At 62.6% G+C, this 19,929-nt stretch overlaps 1 long non-coding RNA gene across 1 annotated transcript; it reads left to right on the forward strand.

Moving 5' to 3' along the window:
* Positions 1-12,528: 12,528 nt before the first annotated feature.
* On the forward strand, positions 12,529-13,694 carry LOC126037097 (uncharacterized). The gene is made up of 4 exons (XR_007505493.1): positions 12,529-12,615; positions 12,947-13,049; positions 13,295-13,351; positions 13,607-13,694. It is a non-coding gene; the product is annotated as an uncharacterized LOC126037097 (long non-coding RNA).
* Positions 13,695-19,929: the final 6,235 nt, after the last annotated feature.

Here is a 19,929-nt window from a genome sequence, read left to right on the forward strand (position 1 = left end):
GAAAAATACTGTTGAAAGCCAAGAGCATTTGCACCCGCAGACCCCGAGAGCCGCCTGTAGGCCCCGGGGCCACCCCAGCCTCCCTTAACTCTTTCCCTCCCCAGGAGGAGCTGGGGAGGCTCTTGGGGGTGGGGCGGAACACAGGGAGCCCCCGCATTCCTTCCGGGGAGACGCCAAAGAGTCCTTGGCAGCTAACAGCCAGAAGGGACCATGGCACGGCCACCAACGCAGCTCCCACTGCCTGGGCCCTGGGGCCCCCCAGCGCCCCAGCTTTTCCAGCCATTCGTGCTCCCCAAAACCTTCTACCCTTGAGGTAGGGACCGACCCCAACCCCTGCAGCCCAGGGATGCTCTTGGAGGACAAGAGCAGAGGTGACCGCCGGCCATCGCTCCTGTCTCATTCTCTCAGGCTCAGCCAACCTATGCCGCCTGCCCGCATGGGAGCAGCCCTTCCCTGCAGCCCGGGCCCCCCAGGCACCACCAGCAGGTATGGCACCCCAGTCTGCTCTGGCCCTTTCGCCATCCCCATCACACCCGTTCCCCCGGCACTTTTCGCATGGGGGTTCAGCAAGCCCCGGTGAGCATCCTTGCCCTCGCCCGGGCGGCGCGTGCCCAGTAAAGCCCATCTGCAGAGAATTCCCCAAATATTTGGGGCCACCTCTCCCCTTTCACCTCCTAGATGCCAGTCTCCTCCCCGATTTGCAACCCTGTCCCACTGGCACAGCGGCTCACCCCATGGGGATCACCCCGGCCACAAGCTCCCCACGCCCCTGGCCCAGAGCTGGGGGATGTCGGCCATCGGGGCCGGCTCGGTGGGTGCCCCCAGAGAGTCCCCCCGGCCCAGCACGGCTCCCCCTCACCCACACAGGTCTGCAGAGGGCTCCATGTGGCTGCCTCTTCGACCCCCGGGTCTTCCGCATCCAGTGGACAACCACCGACCTGCCTCCACCGGCCACTTGTCTTTTTAATTAAAAGCTCCTTCTCCAGAACTGCTTGGTGCCTGTGTGGGACGGGGAGGGAGCACAGGGGGCACCAAGAAACAGCCCCCAAGAGGTGCAAAAGCCCCACTGAGCCCCAAATCTGAGCCAGCAAGCCACAAGGGGAACCCAGCCACCCCCAGGGCCCAGTCTCCACCAGCTGGGCAGGCGATGGTGGGGGGACGGGAACGGGAACAACTCCCCTCTCCCCTTCCCCAGGGGAAGCAGCCCTTTGGTGGGGAAGCCAGTACAGACAGGTCCCTGCAGGACTCACGGACACGGCCCCATGCAGAAAGCAGCACAGAGCCCCTGCGACAACAACAGACCTTGGGGGCCGGGGGGGACACGGGCACACACGACAACAAGGGCTGCAAGGCCTTCGTCTTGAACACCACCAGCGTCCCCTCCAGCGGGGACAGGGCTCGGTGCACAGCCCTTCAAAGCCTCAAGACCATCACGGCCTTCCTCGGGTCCCACTGACCTCAGCCCCCAAGAGCCCAGCTTTGCCTCACTGACACAGCAACATAACCCCAAATCACCCCAAGAATGGCGAGGGAGGGAGCTGCAGGCCAGGCACGGACCCTCCTCCGCTTGTCTGGCTGTGCCTTGGGCAGCCGCAAGACCAGGAAGTGGGGAGAAAAAATCAGAAGGGAAAAAAAAAAAAAAAATCACTGCACCGGCCAGAAAGTGCCCGAAAACTTCATCCCTCTTCATTGCCCATTTCCCATGCGAGCTCCACAACCTGGGAGCAACGCAGCCAATAGAACCTTCGAGAAGCAGACTCACAGCCTGCTGCAGCTGGCCCTGCTCGAGCAGCCGAGGTGGGCTGGATGATCTCTAGAGGTCTCTTTCAGCATCCATTCTGTGCTGCTGTGACTCTGTCTCTGTCGTGGTTTAACCCCAGCCAACAACTAAGCACCACCCAGCCGCTCACTCACTCCCCCCCCACCCAGTGGGATGGGGGAGAAAATCCGGAAAAAGAAGTAAAACTCGTGGGTTGAGATAAGCACAGTTTAATAGAACAGAAAGGAAGAAACTAATAATGATAATACTAATAAAATGACAACAGCAATAATAAAAGGATCGGAATGTACAAATGATGCGCAGTGCAATCGCTCACCACCCACCAATCGACACCCAGCTAGTCCCCGAGCAGCGATTCCCCCCCCACTCCCCAGTTCCTATACTAGATGGGATGTCGCATGGTATGGAATACCCTGTTGGCCAGTTTGGGTCAGGTGCCCTGGCTGTGTTCTGTGCCAACTCCAGCTTTCTTGCTGGCTGGGCATGAGAAGCTGAAAAATCCTTGACTTTAGTCTAAACACTCCTCGGCAACAACTGCAAACATCAGTGTTATCAAGGTTCTTTGCATACTGAACTCAAAACATAGCAGTGTACCAGCTACTAGGAAGACAGTTAACTCTATCCAAGCTGAAACGAGGACACTTTTAACCACTTAACATTCCGTGAGAAATACTGCAAGAGCTCAAGAAGAAAGAGCAGAAAGACAGGAGACAGGTGAAAGCCTAGAGCGCCAGCTAGACGGAATGAAAGACCCTCTTCCTTCTCTGAAGCTTCAGCAAGGCTTCCTTCACCTGCTTGTTCCTCCGACTGTCAATGACGGGGTTCAAACTGGGGCTGACGAAACTGTAGAAAAGGGAAAGAACTTTCTCCCTCCCAGAGGAGTTACCGCTCCTGGGCCCCGCGTACACGAAGATGGCGTTTCCATAAAAGACACCCACCACGGTCGGGTGGGAGCCACAGGTGGAGGTGGTTTCGTGCCATCCTGGCACAGAGCGGATGCGCAGATCGGTGGCCAGGCTGTCCAGGGAGCAAATCGGGATTAGGGCTAAAGGGAAGAGGAAGAAGCACACACAAACAGCAAAGATCAGGACTTTATTGGCAGGAGCGGCAGGGCAGGCCAGCTTTGAGACAGCAAGAATTTCACAGGAGAAGTGGACAACCTCACAGGGGCCACAGAAAGGCAGGTGTAAAGCCAGAGAGGCTTGCAGTGTACCAAATACAAACACCAAAGCCCACAAAACCGTGGCAAGGGTGAGGCGCAGCCTCCAGATCACGATGAGGGCATAGCACAGGGGACGGCAGATTGCCACATAGCGAACGTGAGACATGATGGCCAGCAGCACGCACGCCGTAAGTGCAAAGATTAAATAAAGATGGCTCTGTGCCCCACACCCAGCAAAGGAGGGGGTTCTGCCTTGTCCAAGGAGGCTCCTTAGCATACGGGGGACATTGCTGGAGGCGTAGCAGATGTCCGCGATGGAGAGGTGGCAGAGGAAGAAGTACATGGGGAGGCAGTAGTCCAGGCAGATAAGCAGAAAGACAAGTGCGTTTCCCATCAGAGTGGCAGAGCAGAGGGCAGAGAAAAGGCCAAAGAGGCAGCGCTGCAGGGCTGGGGTGCTGCAGAACCCCAGGAGGACGAATTCTGTGACCGTCGTTTCATTCTGCACGCTGTGCTGGAGGTGAGGCAGCACAAACTGCGACCACGGAGATCTGGAAGCGAAGGAGCAAGGAAAAGGAAAGAAAAAGGAGAGTTTTCCTAAGAATGTTGCGCAGGAGGAACCGCTGCACCGGCTCACCAGCGCCTGGTTCTGCTTCCCCAGCATGAATGACACGTCTGTCCAGGGCACCTCCCCCAGCACCCAAAACAGACTGCACCCCTGCACAGCGCAGCCCACCCTGCCTGCACCCCCCCATCACTCCAAACCACGCTACACCCGCACAGGCTGCACAAACCTGAACGGCACCACCCAGCTGATCACTGCGCCCACCCCACGGCTGGACCTCCCAGACAAGTGGCCCCCAGCCCCTCACTGACCATCCCTGACCCATCCCTGACCCCATCCCTGACCCCCTCATCGACCCCATCCCTGACCCATCACCAGACCCCTCTCCCCCTCCCCTTTCCCCCTTCCTTCCTTCCTTCCTTCCTTCCTTCTTCCCCCGCTCCCCCGTTCCCGTCCCCTTCCCGCCCGTACCCACCTGCCGGCCCCGCCGCCGCTGCCGTCCGCCTTGCTCCCCGCTGCTGGGCCGAGCTCGCCGCAACGGCCCGACCCGCAGCCTCCCGCTGCCCACCGGCCTCTCGCCTCACCTCCCGCCCGTCCCCACGCACCGACCCCTCTGTGCCCACGCCACCTCGCTCCCGGCCCCACCACCCCGGGCGTAGCGCGTCCCCCAGCACCCCGGCCCGGGCCCCCGCGCCCGCTCAGACGACCCAGCAGGCCCGGGCTGAGCCCAGCGGGGGCGTAGGCCCCGGGGAGGGGGGGAGGGGGGACTCCCCCCCTCCCTCGTGCCAGCGAACGGCCGATGGAACCCTGCCGCCTGCCGCGGCAGCCGTAACCAGGGCAACCCAGCAGACCCCAACGGTCGCAGATCGCTGTGGCTGAGCGCACAGGAAGGCCTCTGGTGTCCCGGTGTGCCCACCTGCCTTCGAGCGAGGGGAGCCCGGCGGGCCTTGTCCTGCGCCTCCTGAGGACGAGGGAAGAGCCTCGGCGTCCCTGAGGGGCTGGGGGCTGCTCCCCGGCTCGGCCTGGCCATAGGTGGGGGTGGCACCAGGCCCTGGGAGGGAAGGGACAGAGGACAGAGGGGTGTCTGCGACAAGGGGGATGCCCCCATACAGACAAACCCCAGCCCCATAGCGGGAGGAGGAGGAAGAGGGAGCCAGTCCCGTCCCCCCAGGGCGAGGAGGGGTCCATGTGCTCCGGGGCAGCCAGAGGGCTTCTGGGGAGGGGGGATCAGGGGGCTTAGGGGAGTGACATTGGGGTACTTTGCGACACCCTGTGGCAGCCAGCCCTGCTCCCGCAGTGTCTGGGAGGACAGTGTTGGGACAGGATGGGAGCGAGGAGCCCCTGAGCACAGCCACCTCTGCCCCCACCACCCCTGGGGTGGCAGGGGGTCCTCCTCACCCCTTTCCTCCCTCCCTCCTGCAGGATGGCGGAGAGACCCCCTGGCCACGTTAGGCAGGCCTGGGTGGAGAAGGCTGGAGCTGCCCCGGCTCCCAGATCCAGGCCAAAGCCCCATGAGATGTCCGAGGTCCAGCTGCTGCGGGCAGGTGAGTGTGCGGGTGCTGTGGAGCAGGGGGCTCCCCAGCCTGCCCTGCCTTGTCCTGGGCCAGGCTCACATCCCCCAGCCAGGCTGGCATCAGAGCTCCCACAGCGCAGTGGCCGGGAAGGGAGCTCTGTTCTGGCGTTCTGGGACAGGGACTCTCCCTGTGCCCTGGTGCCAGCGCATCCCTTACCAGACCACAGCAGGGCCCCCTCCCTGTGCTGCCCTCCAGCATCACACCCTCTCTCCTGGGGCACACAGGGGACACCGGTGTCCCAGCCTTGAGCAAGGGCTTGTGGCATCCCTGGGAGCTGGGCAGAGGGCTCGGGTTTTCCCTGCTGCTTGCCCCCCAGCCCTTCCTGCTCTCTCTTGGCCAGATCTGTGCTGCTCTGCCTTGGCTTTGCCCAGGGAGGAAGACAATACCCTGGACATCATTCGAGCCTTCCTCAGGAGCAGACCAAAGGTATCCGTGGCCACTTCTATGAGGCTGTGCCCGTGTCTCCCAGCCTGTCTTTCGGCCCCTGTCCCGTGCTCAGAAGGTGCTGGGGGCTGTGCTGGGCCCCCCACCTGGCTGTCTCTCCCCCCTGACACTGTCTGTCTGTCTGTCTCCTCCCTGGCTGGCAGCAAGAGGCCCAGAAGCTGAGGTTTCTGGCCTCCATCTGCACCGTCTGCAGCACCACCAGCGTGGACTCCGCTGCGTGGGACATGCTTTACTTCTGCCAGCCGGAGGTGGTGGAGACCATCGAGGTGAGGGGACGGCCAGTCAGGCTGAGGCAGGGGCAGGGGCAGGGGCAGGGGCAGCAGGCAGCGACACAGCCCCGGGGGCAGATGAGAGCTTGGCCAGGCAGGGGGGTTGCGGATGAGCACTGCTCCAGGTCTCCATCCTTGGAGATGCTCCAAAGCCACCTGGGCGGCCTGGCTGGATGTTTGCAGGTCCCTTGGCCAGCCTGTGGCTCTGTGACGGGCACAGCCCTTCCAGCCATGGGGCTTGGGACCACTGGGTGCCAGGATGGGGGCACCTGGGCTCTGCCAGCCCCACAGGCTCTTGCTGGGCGAAGGAAACTGCCCCATCCTGAGCTGTCCCACGCTGCTGTGCTCCCCAGGTGCTGCTGCAAGAGGAGCCCGCTGGCCCCCAGGGCATTATGGTGCAGCAGCAAGCCATGCTGGCCATCATCTCCATGAGGTACCTGCCCCAGCCCCCAGCTTGGTGGCCCCGATGGCACCGGTCCCAGGTGGGGGGCATCCCCAGTCCTGGGTCTGAGAGGGAGGCAGAGAACAGGGCAGGGGGTGCCACAGGGTTTTCCCCGCAAAGGCAAGTGCCAGTGTGATGGAGGGTTGAGGGGTCCCCCATGGCATGGGGCTCAGCTCAGGTCTCTAAGCCCAGGGTCTGCCTCCTCCTCTGTCCCCGCAGCAGAGCGGGGCTGCTTCTGCAGGAGAAGAAGAACAGCCTCCTGTATGCCTGCTTCTGCAACATCTTCCACCTGCCTCCTCAGGAGGACACTCAGGGCCCTGATGCTTCACTCTACTCCAAGGTGTGCCAGGGGGTGAACCATGGGGAGTTCCCTGGCTGCGAGGCCCCTTCCTGGGCACCGCAGGGCCACGGCCGTCCCCTGCCAGGCTTCCAGGGCTGCCCCCAAGACTCTGTCCCCCTCACAGACCCTGGCCACGATGGACAGCATGCTGCAGGTGCTGGTACGCAGTGCCGGCACCCTTGGCATCGTGGAGCTGCAGAACATCTTGGAGGTCTGACCTTGGCACAGGGTCCCCATGGGCAGTGACCCCTGGCTTGAGCGGTGCCCACCCCCAGCACCTGGTGCAAGGAGGGGGGCAGGGAATGTCTCTCCTTACCAGCCATGCCCCCCCCCCACCCCCCTGCCTCCTGGCTCCCGCCAGAGCCCCTTCTCCTGCCCCAGCCCACGCCACCTCTGCAGCCTTGCCCGCTGCCCGTCCTCCCCAACACTGCCTCCCAGATGGACCTGCCTGTCTGGCAAGGGGAGCCCAGCCCTGGGGCTTTCCCCCTCCAGCTTCACCATGGGCCATATCCCAGAGCCCCCACCACAGGTCCCCAGTGAGGTGGTCACCCCAAAGCCTTGGAGTCCTTGGGTGGGAGGCAGAGGGATGTTTTTTGGTGGGGAGTGAATGGAAGGCAGCAGAGGCAGCAGCAGAAGCGGGATGCAGTGACCTGCCTGCCCGCAGCAGGTTGCTGTGAGGGGCAAGAAGGACACATGCCCCATCCCAGGCACTGCGCCAGAGCAAGCCTGGCTGTGCCATGCTGTGCCATGCCACCTCCCTGGCACACCAGCAGCTTTTCTCCTCCCAGCTGCTGCTGCCCTTCACCGATTCCCAGCTGGCAGAGGTGCAGGAGAGGGCCATGGCACGGATCGCCAGGCTGGTGAACTTCATCACCACCTACTCCCTGCCACAGGTACCGAGCTCCTGGTCTGGGCAGCCCCAGTGCCCTGTCCCTGTGCCCCTGAGCCCCGGCACCTCCCAGGGAAGCTGGGCACCCAGCCAGCAGGTCGGGAGCAGGGGTCTTTGCCCTGCCCCTGTCCTGTCGATGCTCTCTCCCAGGGCAGGGCAGGGCAGGGCAGGGCTGCCCCGGGCATCGATGCTCTCTCCCAGGGCAGGGCAGGGCAGGGCAGGGCTGCCCCGGGCACAGGCAGGAACCTGGGTCCGGCAGCCCTGCCCTGCTCTTGGCTGCTGCCTAGCTGCTCTGGGAGCAGCTGGGGCTCCCGTTGTGCTCACACTGCCTCTCTTCCCCCAGGTCTGCCCCTGCTTTGCCCAAGCCACAGTCCGCAGGCATCAGTGCTCCAAGACACATCAGTTTGTAATGCTGGGGAAGCTGGTGGGGCACCTCACCCTCTGTTGCACCTGCAAGGACAAGGGGATGCGTCCTGAGGCTGCAGAAGCTCTCTATCACCTGCACACATTTGTCCTGCAGCAGAGAAGTAAGACAAGCTGTGTCAGGCTGGATCCCCCAGGCATGGGCAGTCAGGGGCCACTCTCCTTGACGAGAGAAAGCCTTATCCAACCTGCCTGCCTGCCTGCAGTCTGAAAAGTCATTTTGCCTTGCCCCCGCTCACAATAGCCCTGGACCCTCCCTGGGTATCTGCTGGTGCCCTTTTTCTTTGCCAGCAACTTTTCTGCCCAATGCTCTCAGACTGCACTTCCACTTCTGCACCCTCTCTCTAAGCACCCCGTTTTTGCTCCCCCCCAGGCAGGTGGCCCTGGCTGCATGGCACAGAGCAGCTGCAGCTCCAGGAGGACTGGCAAGCAATGAAGCCCTGGCAGCTTTTGAAAATCAGCCACACCCGCAAAATCTTCTTGGTAAGAAGTGCCTTTGGCTCAGTGTGAGTGAAGGGACACCCGATGCGTGGGGATGACAGGGGCTCATGCTGTTCCTGAGCAGGGGCTAGGCAAAGGCCCTCAGGGAGCTTCAGTCCCCTGCGGGACCCTGATGCCCACCATCAGTCTCCTCCCCAGCGCAGCCTGGCTCCGTGCCCCGCTCTCACTGCACAGTCAAGATGCTCTGGGTGATGCTCTGGGTGAGGCAACAAATCTCCCCTCCTCTCCTTCATCCTGCAGATGTTCACAAAATACCTCCAGTCCTCCGACCAGGCAGACATCATCCTCATGGCTATCAAGAGCTTGAGACACCCAAGCGCCTACAGCATCAGGCTGGCTGCCCACATGGTGGATGTCCTTGTGGCGGACCGTGCCTTCCAGCCGGGGCAGGTGAATAGCCCATGGGTGGCACAGCTGATGCTCCAGCCCACTGGGGGACTGTTCCTCCCCTGGCTCTGTGCCTGGCTAGCACTGATGCCGTCTCGAGCTGGCATACCGCACTAGGAACGGAAGCAGCTCCCAGTAGGAGCTGGGGAAATGGCCGCGCTCACCATGCTGACATCCCCACTCCCACCCGTGTCTCCCCTCCAGGTGCTGAACGTCGTGTGGGCCATCTACAGAAGCCGGCCCTCCGTCAGGGCGGTGGTAGCCCGCAAAAGCCTGGACAGGGCCCTGGTGGTGCTTGTGCGCAAACACCCCAGGGAGTTGGTGGCCAGCCTGCTGCAGTGCTCCCCGACATGCACCCGGTAAGGGGACCACCAGCCTTTGGGGGCTCCTCTCACACTAGGAGAGGGGCCCCAAGACCCTCCCGAGGGATTTCAGCCCGGCCATCCTCTGGGGTGTCCCTGCTGACAGAGCCCCGTGTCCCTGCAGTGTCGCCAGGGCCATGTGGAGGGCGATGATGTCTGACCTCCGGGCTGCGGACAAGGTGCTGAGGGAGCTGCTCAGCTTGCTGGTGAACCAGTCACTGCGCAAGACCTCCACCTCCACCAAGGACAACCCGCGCATCCTCTCCCTGGCTGTGAGTTGCTGGACGAAGCCTTGCTGACCTCCGGGGCTGATCTCAGCTGTCCGGGGCCCCTGCTCCCCTTCCCTGCCCGCCCCAAGGCTTGACCTCCCCAGGGATGAGGGGACATCTTAGCGTCCGGGTGTCTTCTGCAGGCAACCAGGGCGATAAGCGAGATCCTCCTGCAGTCTGTCTGCCTGTGGCAGGTGGAGGCAATTTTCCCCCAGCTTTTCCTGGCGCTGCTTTTCCAAGCGTCATTCACCACGGAGCTGACGCTGCAGGAAGTGCACATCTTCTGGACGGAGCACCGACAGGATCAGCTCACTCCCATCAGGTGCTCCATCCCTTTCCTCTCATCCCTGCCAACCACCCGGAGCCAAGCCAGGGTGGGAGCTAAGCATTTCTCCTTGTGCAGGTCTGCGGTGCAGTCCCTGAAAGTGCTGCTCTGCAGCATGGGTTTTGAGAACCAGGTACTGGCCATCGAGGCGCAGGGTGGCTGGGACACCCTGCTCAGCTCCCAGACCCACCTCATGGGAGTGCGCATTATCGCCAGGTGAGAGCCCCTTCTCCCTGCTCCTTGGGGACAGGGTACCCCATGCCACCCCCTCCCTTGGGGCTGATGGCAGTGGGGTCCCCATTACTTGGAGAAAGTGGTACAGACTGGCGATGTCCAGGCTGGTGCAAACCCCCAAAAGATGTGCCTGCCTGGCTCAGGCCTGACAGTGCCTCCTTCCCCGTCAGGGAGATGATGAAGATGCCAAGGCGCCTGCGCTCCGCCATCTTCTGCCATCTGGTAGAGCTCCTCAGGACAGAGGACCCCACCTGGCAGATGGTCGCTATGGTCTTCTTCATTGAGGTGAGCCTGATGGCACCACTCCAAGCTCCCCCCGATGCTCGGTTCTCCCATGCCCACCACTGTGGGGAAAGCTGGGGCAGTGGGTGGGCTCTGGTTGGTACCATGGAGGAGCAGATGAGCAAGCAATGTGCTGTGGTGTGGGGCACGGGGACTCTCTGCAATCCCTGCTGCCTCTCTCTGTCTGGGCTTGGTCTTGCCCTGCGTCCTTGTCCTGAGCTGATGGTTGGAGCCAGCACCACACCTCAGCAGCTCCCACTGCCTGTGTTTCAGATGCTGGACTTTACCAACATCAGTGAAGAGCTGGTCCGTGCCCTGGAAATCTTCCCCATTTATCTGCAGAGCCAGTGCCTGGGGATGCCCAGCCTGGTGCTCAGGGCCATCCTCAGGCTCACCGAGAGGCCTGACACAGTGAGTAGGGGGCAGCCGGGACAGCAGCCCAGGGTGGAACAGTGGGTAACGTGGCAGCTCAGGCTTTCCTGGGCATTGTGGGCTGTGCTGGCTGCTGCCAGCTCTCCTGCCTCCCCGGCCCTCTGCCCCATGGCTGTGCCATGCCAAGGAGAGAAGCAGCAGTGCTGACGGGAACGGGCTCCCACTGCCAGCACGTCCCAGCAGGGATGCTGGCGGCAGAGCAACCGGCCTGAGCGTGGGGTCTGCAGGGCCTGGCCATGAGGTGTTGAGCCCCAGGGTGAAACACAGCAGCCATGGCAGGGGCTGCTGGCAGCTTGGGCAGCTTTCCAGGCAGCGCCAGTCACCCACCAGCCTATCCAGGGGGGTCTGGTGGAGAAGGGGGCAGCCGAAGGGCTGGCAAGGAGCCAGTGCTGTCTGTCCTCCCCCTCTGTGCCCTGCTCTTCCCATGGGCATGCTGGTGAGCCCTGTCTGCCGGGACCTTGCCCTCGTAACCTGCACTGCCTGCAGAGAACCCAGTGGGGAGGCTGGTGTTCGTGGAGAGGGTTTTCACCCCTGTGATCGGTGGCTCCTTTACAAAAAGGAGGTGGCATGTCTCACACAGGAAAGGAAAGCCCTTATCCTGCTGCCGTACGTTATGGACCAGCTGCTGGATGATGACAGTGATGCCAGCGCCGCGGCCCTGCCCGTGCTTGGCAACATGCTCTGGCTGCTGGAGGGGAAGAGACTCAGCCTCACTGCCCTGGCACTGGCTGGAAAGCTCCTGCTGCTTTTCAACAATGTAAGGCTGGGGGAGAGCCCCATGTCCCCCTTCCTGGGCACCTCCATTCACGCCTCCCACTGCAGCCCCTGTGCTCTGCAGGGGGATGCTTTGCCCTGCAGTCCCCAGACCCCATTGCTGCCCTTGGTGGCTCCGTGCTGTGTCACAAACCCCCCACCAAGGACTCACTCCGGCTCGGCCTCCCTGCCGCAGCGGGGGACAGTGGTGGCAGGATGGCAGCAGGCGTGCTGAGCCCCACCAATGCACACCCTGCTCTGGCAGCATCCTCCAGCCTTCTGCAGGGCCTCCCTCTCTGGCCCTCAGCCCCGGAGACCCCAGTCTCCCTGGGCAGACCATCTGCCTGCCGCAGCTCGCTGCCTTTTGCAGCAGGGCTGCCTGCAGCCATTTTGGGGATGTCTGTCTCCATGTCAGCCCCTTGCTTGCCATGGGCTTGTGGCTGAGGTCCTCCTCCCCTCTTCCCCCAGGAGCTGGACACGGTGCGGGAGCTCTCCATCCATCTCTTCCAAATTGCAATGGGGCTCGTGGTGGGTGCTGAAAAGAAGAAGATGAAGAAGGTGGTGTGGGACAGCCTGCTGCCGCTGCTCTTTCACCTGCATGACCAGGACGAGAGTGTGGCCAAGGTGGGATTCCCAACCTGACTGGTCCTTTGGGGAGGGCAATGCTGACACTGCACTGTGAGGTCTAGCTTGTTGAGTCCCTAGGAACAGGCAGAGCCCCCCTCCCTGCCCACTGCTGCCTTTTTCCTCCTGCTGCCTGGTGGATGGGCAGGTGGGTCCCTTTCCCACCCAGCTCCCTCCACACAGCCCCTGGCATGGGTCCCTGCAGCCCCAGAGACTGGACTACGGCTCCGCAGCAGCCTGGGGCCACCAAAGCTGAAACGCTGAAGCCCCGACAGGCTTCCAGCCAGAGAGGGTGGCTGCCCTCCTCTTCCCCTGGGGTGCTGAACCTGCTGGCAGCATCAGTCCCCAGCTGGTGCGTCTTCCCTGCATGGGCCAGGACAGGCTCTGAGCCCCACCAGGAGGGAGGACACAGGGTCCTGTGCCCCCCATGGTGGTGGTAGCATCTGTGCTGCTCACCAGGCCTCCCAGGAAGCCCTCCGCAGCGCTGGCCAGTTCCTGAAGTGGAGGCAGCTGGTGCGACCGGCCGAGACGGCGCAGGCATGGAGGATCTGCGAGTGCTTGGTAAGCATAGCCTGAACACCCCTGGGATCTGCCCTGGGTAAGCCCTGCCCGTGCCCAGCAGAGGGGACCAAGGGCAGTGTCCCCACAGCTGCATGCACCCTCCTGGAACAGGCTCTGCTCCAGGCTGTCCTCACCTCCGGGGTCCCAAAGGGGACCCCGCCACCAGGATGGCACCCTAGCATTGCCTGGGAGCCCTCTGCTCCCTCCAAACCCCAATGCGGAGAGCGGAGAGCTGGGAATGTCCTGCTGGGGAGAAGAAGGGTGGTCCTTGGTGGAGGGATGGCCCAACGGGGGGGCCATCTCTGTGCCAACTCTGCACCCTTCTCTCCAGCTGGCCAGGAAGAGGAGCAGGGCCACGTACTACCTGTGGAAGAGCCAGACCTACCTGCGGAGCCCGCAGGAGTCCCTGCGGCTGGAGGCTGTCAGGTTCATCGGTGAGCCCCTAGCCCCAGGGTCCCTTTCTCTGCCAGGGTCCCTGTGTCCCAGTGCAGGACCTGTGGGGCACCCCTTCACTCTCTCCCACTCCTGCCTGTACAGGTAGGGCTGGCAGGAGGCTCATCCATCCCCTCCCCGATGCTGCACCCTGGGGTCAGCCCTCCCCAGGGAGCTGTGTGGCCAGACAGGCTGGCTGGTGGGTCCCTGATGGCCAGTGGGTCCCTGACATGCTGTGTCCCCCCAGGACTCCTTGGACGGGATGTGGATGAGCACAAGAACGAGCACAAGTACATCAGAGAGAGTGAGTGAGGGCAGCGGGGAGGAGGAAGGACCTTGGCATGGAGCTCCCCCCCCAGCCTGGGCAAGGGGGGCTCTGCTCCCAGCACATCTGTGGGAAGAGGGGTGTTTCGGGAGGGGCGTATTCCTAACCAGCAGCTTCCAGCTGAGCCATCTGCCCCCTGGTTCCCTCCTGGCCCTGGGAATCGTGAGGTGCAATGTGCCCTGCCTAGAAGGGATATGGGGCTGTCACCTCACCTCTGCTGCTTTGTCCCCACAGTCCTTCAAGGCCCAAGCAAAGACACCAGCCCCTTGGTCTCCTCCCTGGCAACTCAGACACTCCTCATCCTGGGACGAGGAAGGCTGAAGTCGAGGTTTAACCTACCACGGCTGAGTTTACAGATGACAAGGGCACGGATGAGGTCACACTCAGTTCCCAGCGAGGACTCTGCTCAGGCAGAGACAACGCTGGAGCCCCAGCCCTAGGATGCTCTGCAGGCTGGGGTATCTCCTCTTCCTGAGGTCTAACAGGAAAGGAGACACCTCAGCTGGAGGAGGACCCGGCAGCCTCCGGAGAGTGGCAGGACAGCCACTCTTTCCAGTGGTCTAGGACAACGCCTGTCCACGCGCTTCATCTTTGCCACAAAGCACCAGCTGCTCTGCTGGGCTGTTGAAACAGAGGGAAGGAGAAGGCCACGCCAAAGCTGAAGCCAAAGTTGAAACTGAAGCCTTCCCTCCCCTCTGCGGGGCCACGCCGGGGCGAATCCCTTTTTCTGCCTCCCACCGTCCAAGGATCCTGTGCTGCTTTGGGCTGACGTGGCCGAGCTCGGGAGCTACAAAGCCACCAATGCTCTGACTCCAGCAGCATCCTCCCCTCCACGTCCCCAGCAGGAAGGGCAGCTCTGCCTCCTGCCCGCACCGCAAGCTGCGCAGCCACTCCTGCCTGGGGATGTCAGAAGTCACAAGAGCCAGCAGGCCCGGGGGAGTTGTGGTAGCAGAGGGCCCTGCTTGCCACAGCACTTTGCCATCTCCTTCTCCAGGTTCGGGCACCAGGATGTCATCACGGGGCTGGACAGCCTGAGCCGGGAGTGCTGTGTGACGGCAGGGGGCCGGGACGGTACCGTGCGGCTCTGGAAGATCCCGGAGGAGTCGCAGCTTGTGTTTTACGGGCACCAGTAGGTCTGGGGCGGGAGAGGGGGCTGCAGGCAGGGGGGTCAGGCTGGGGCAGCGGTGTGCAGGTGCCAAGCATCACTAGGAGCCTGCCGGCACTGTGGGGATGCTGATGCCCCGGTGAGCCCTTGTCTCCTAAATAGGATCCCAAAGCATGCTCATAACTGATGGCAGTTGCCCCTTCTCTTCACAGGGGCTCCATCGATTGTATCCAGTTCATCAGTGAGGAGCACATGGTGTCAGGCGCCGATGACGGGTGAGCACAGGGCCGGGGTGGTGCCTGGGGTGCGCAGGCGGTGCCCCCCTCGGCCCTCTCGCCCCTTCCCTCCCTGGCAGGTCCCTAGCCCTGTGGGGGCTAACGAAAAAGAAGCCGCTGGCACTGGCCCGGCAGGCACATGGCATGCAGGATGCCCAGGGCCTGCAGCAGCCATACTGGATCTCAGCAGTGGCCGCCCTGCGCAACAGGGACCTCCTGGCTACAGGTGTGTGGCAGCTGCTTTGGAGTGGGGGTGTGGAGAGGGGGGCGTCCTGCTCCCTTACCTGGGTGGGAGTGCATGGCAGTCTTCTCTCTCTGCCCCAGGCTCCCACAGCGCCAGCGTGAAGCTCTGGAAGTGCGGTGAGGGATTTCGGAAGCTGGAGCCCCTCTGGGACATCCCGTTGGTATGGATGGGGAGGTGGGGGATTGGAGCTGGGCTTGGGGCATCTCTGGGCAGGGGCTCCCCTCCCTGGGCGGCAGGAGGAGGCTGCCAGAGCCCCTCACCCTGCCCTGTCCCTTCCAGGTGGGTTTTGTTAACAGCCTCAAGTTCTCTGCAGCCGGTGACTTCCTGGTGGCTGGCCTTGGACAGCAGCACCGGTACTGTCCCCCCTCCCTGGTGCTGCCCAGGGGCACAGCCCCCCCCTGCTCCTCCAAGGGCTCGGCGGAGGGTAGCCCCCATCTCTCTCATCTGCAGGCTTGGCCGGTGGTGGAGAGTCAAAGAGGCCAAGAACAGCGTCTGCATCGTCCCTCTGAAGCGGAGGGCTGCAGCCCCCAGTCCCGAAGCCCCTGACAGCCCTGAAGCCCCCGACAGCTCCGAAGCCCCCGACAGCTCCTAGCCCCTGGCCCCAGAGGCGCTGGAGCCAGGTCACCAAACCCCTGTCCCTGGAGCTGCGCCCCGAGTCCTTTGTGCAACCATCTTCCTGGAGCCGGCAGGACGTGAGCAGGGGGTGTCGCATGGCCCCCTGATCCTGCTGGCCCCCCTATCATGATGTGGCTCTGCCCTCTGCAAGGGTCTGCCCCTTTCCCTCAGGTTCAGCCTGACCTGAGCTCTGGAAGAGTCTTATTTAAAAAAAAAAAACAAACCAAACACACTTTATTTACATAAATTACAAAATAAAATAATCACACTTTTGCTCACACTAAGAATCTACTCTTAAAAACGCGGTTGGGCTCAGCACAGCAAGGAGCCACAGCAAGGTCGTTGCTAGCAGAGCCTTGTGCTCTTAACACAGCGTTCCATTTTTATAGCTCTCATTTTTATAGCTTAAACCATGATAGAGACAGAGTCACAGCAGCACAGAATGGATGCTGAAAGAGACCTCTAGAGATCATCCAGCCCACCTCGGCTGCTCGAGCAGGGCCAGCTGCAGCAGGCTGTGAGTCTGCTTCTCGAAGGTTCTATTGGCTGCGTTGCTCCCAGGTTGTGGAGCTCGCATGGGAAATGGGCAATGAAGAGGGATGAAGTTTTCAGGCACTTTCTGGCCGGTGCATTGATTTTTTTTTTTATTTTCCTTCTGATTTTTTTCTCCCCCCTTCCTGGTCTTGCAGCTGCCCAAGGTGCAGCCAGACAAGCGGAGGAGGGTCCCTGCCTGGCCTGCAGCTCCCTCCCTCGCCATTCTTGGGGTGATTTGGGGTTATGTTGCTGTGTCAGTGAGGCAAAGCTGGGCTCTTGGGGGCTGAGGTCAGTGGGACCCGAGGAAGGCCGTGATGGTCTTGAGGCTTTGAAGGGCTGTGCACTGAGCCCTGTCCCCACTGGAGGGGACGCTGGTGGTGTTCAAGATGAAGGCCTTGCAGCCCTTGTTGTCGTGTGTGCCCGTGTCCCCCCCGGCCCCCAAGGTCTGTCGTTGTCGCAGGGGCTCTGTGCTGCTTTCTGCATGGGGCCGTGTCCGTGAGTCCTGCAGGGACCTGTCTGTACTGGCTTCCCCACCAAAGGGCTGCTTCCCCTGGGGAAGGGGAGAGGGGAGTTGTTCCCGTTCCCGTCCCCCCCCCACCATCGCCTGCCCAGCTGGTGGAGACTGGGCCCTGGGGGTGGCTGGGTTCCCCTCGTGGCTTGCTGGCTCGGATTTGGGGCTCAGTGGGGCTTTTGCACCTCTTGGGGGCTGTTTCTTGGTGGCCCCTGTGCTCCCTCCCCCTCCCACATAGGCACCGAGCAGTTCTGGAGAAACAGCTTTTAATTGAAAAGCCAAGAGAAAAGGTCCCATCCAAGCTGGTCTAACCCCTCCCTAGCCACCCCCGCCCACCCCCCCTGCCATATACCCCACCCCTCCTCTCCCACCCCCCCCACTCCCCCCATCTCCATCCCTCTCACCCCTGTCTAATCCCCCCCCCACACACACACCCTCACGTTGGCTGCCAGAGCCCTGCGCTTGCTGGGTGCCATTGGCAAGGAGCTCTGCGCCTGCCTCTTCCTCAGCTTGCCTGCCGTGGCAGGTGGGGATGGTGGCAGGTCCATCCCCGCATCCTGCCACGGCTCCTGGGGCTCCATCCCGCCGCCGTTGAGTATTTTGAGGCTCAGCATGGCGTCGCTGAGCTCGGGGATGCAGTAGTCGGGGGTGAGCATCTCCTCAGGCAGCGAGAGCGAGCTGAAGTCGCAGTTGGGGGTGTCTGCGCCAGTGCCACCAGCGTCCTCGGGCACGGAGCTCCTGCTGGGAGCATCCTGGCTGACCCCCACTCCATCCAGGGAGCAACCGAAGAGCCTTAGGGCCTCTTCCAGGACCATCTCCTCGGACACTGCAAGATCGCCTGCAGTGTCCCCAAGGGCTTCGTTGTTGGTGGCAGCGCAGGGGCTGGTGTGGACATCGCCGCCCAGGGGTGCCCCCACAGGGGTGGCCGTGCTGGGGATGTTGATCTGTGCCAGCTGCCCCTCGCTGTGCTGGTAGCCAGGGATGGACACTGGCAGCTCCAGAGGGTCTGGGGCCACCCCACTCCTCTGATTTTTGTAGGGTGTGAGGTATCATGGTTGGCCCTGGGGGGCCCCGCAGCCCCCGGGACCCCACAGGGCAGCACCCGGCAGAGAAGCGGCGCCTTGGCCGAGCGTGGCGCTGGCCGGTGGAGGCAGGTCGGTGGTTGTCCACTGGATGCAGAAGACCCGGGGGTCGAAGAGGCAGCCACATGGAGCCCTCTGCAGACCTGTGTGGGTGAGGGGGAACCGTGCTGGGCCAGGGTGGCTGTCCAGGGGCACCCGCCGAGCCGGCCCCGATGGCCGACATCCCCCAGCTCTGGGCCAGGGGCGTGGGGAGCTTGTGGCCGGGGCGATCCCCACGGGGTGAGCCGCTGTGCTGGTGGGACAGGGTTGCAAATCGGGGAGGAGACTCGCATCTAGGAGGTGAAAGGGGAGAGGTGGCCCCAAATATTTGGGGAATTCTCTGCAGATGGGCTTTACTGGGCACGCGCCGCCCAGGCGAGGGCAAGGATGCTCACCGGGGCTTGCTGAACCCCCATGCGAAAAGTGCCGGGGGAACGGGTGTGATGGGGATGGCGAAGGGGCCAGAGCAGACTGGGGTGCCATACCTGCTGGTGGTGCCTGGGGGGCCCGGGGTGCAGGGAAGGGCTGCTCCCGTGCGGGAAGGCGGCACAGGTTGGCCGAGCCGGAGAGAATGAGACAGGAGCAATGGCCGGCAGTCACCTCTGCTCTTGCCCCCCAAGAGCGTCCCTGGGCTGCAGGGGTTGGGGTTGGTCCCTGCCTCGAGGGTAGAAGGTTTTGGGGAGCACAAATCGCTGGAAAAGCTGGGGTGCCGGGGGGCCCCAGGGCCCAGGCAGTGGGAGCTGCGTTGGTGGCCGTGCCATGGTCCCTTCTGGCTGTTGGCTGCCAAGGACTCTTTGGCATCTCCCCGGAAGGAATGCGGGGGCTCCTGTGTTCCGCCCCACCCCCAAGAGCCTCCCCAGCTCCTCCTGGGGAAGGAAAGGGTTAAGGGAGGCTGGGGTGCCCCCGGGGCCTACAGGCGGCTCTTGGGGTCTGCGGTGCAAATGCTCTTTGCCTTCAACAGTATTTTTCCAGTGGGGGAAGAACAACAAGTTGATTCAGCCGAGCCAAGCGGGGACCAAGCTGCAGCCGCAGCCTCCTTGCGCCAGGTGGCAAATGCGTTTGTGACCGTTGCCCGCGCTTCTGTTCGCTGCGTTGACCGGAGCGAGGCAGAAATAGGAAAAAGGACGTCGAGGGCATGAAGGAAGGTCATGCAGTGTTGCTCGGTGGCACGCTTTCCCCCAGCCCTCGCTCCAGTAGTGCTGTCAGGTCTTTCAGTCTCCTGCTGGGAAAAGCAGCAGCTCTGGATCCCCCTGGGAGGGGGTGGCCCTTTCCCTGGGTGCGTGACACCCCGGAGGAGACGGTACCCGCCGCCGCGTGCTCCCAGAAAAGGACTGGATTCTGCCCAACATCCGGTGTCGGGGCGCTGGGGCTGTTTGCGCTCTACGGGACCCCAGGGATGGGGTTAGTACATCCCCTCCTCATGCTTGGAGGATTCGGCGCTAGCAAGGACACCCCAAGGGTACCAAGGACACAGGCCTCTCGCTCCCGCTGTGTGAACAGTGTGTGGCCTGGGGGAGTCGGGACAACTGCCGTGAACCGGAGGCCAAAGATCTCTCCTGGCCTGTATCCTGGTAATCAAAGAGATTGCGCTCTGTTCGTGAGGCACCTCTGGCTGCAAGATTGTGCAAGGCCATGTGCTGCGTAACTTGTGGCAGGGACCGATGCTGGGGGTATGAAGGCAAGCGCGCTTCTAAAAGTATAAAACTCCGTTTCATTTCAGAGCGCAGCTGAGCCACCCCGCTCCTCAAGACTCTGCCATCTGCACTGCTGTGGCTGGGACCGGGCAGTGCTGCACATCCCAAAGGCCACCAAGTCACACCCGTGTCCCTGCTGCTTTGCCGGGAGCTTCTGCGATGCGAGCGATGTTCTGGGGGCTGATCTCTTGGACTGCAGCTACTCTGTCCCTGACCGGCAGCTGGCCAGGAGGGTTGTGTCCCAGGTGGAATTCCACCTCTCTGACGAGAACCTGGCCAAGGATGCTTTCCTCCTGAAACATGTCCAGAAGAACAAGATGGGCTTCGTCAGCATCAAACCGCTGACGTCCTTGAAGAAGGTAGGCAGCGCGTTGCGTTGGCCAGCCAAGGTGGGAAGTGGCCTCCACGTGGAGGATGCCTGGGTGTGTGGGTGTGCTCTGGCTGTCTGCCATGGCCAA

This window comes from Accipiter gentilis, unplaced genomic scaffold, assembly GCF_929443795.1.
Source record: "Accipiter gentilis unplaced genomic scaffold, bAccGen1.1, whole genome shotgun sequence".
Classification (NCBI taxonomy): Eukaryota; Metazoa; Chordata; class Aves; order Accipitriformes; family Accipitridae; genus Astur; species Astur gentilis.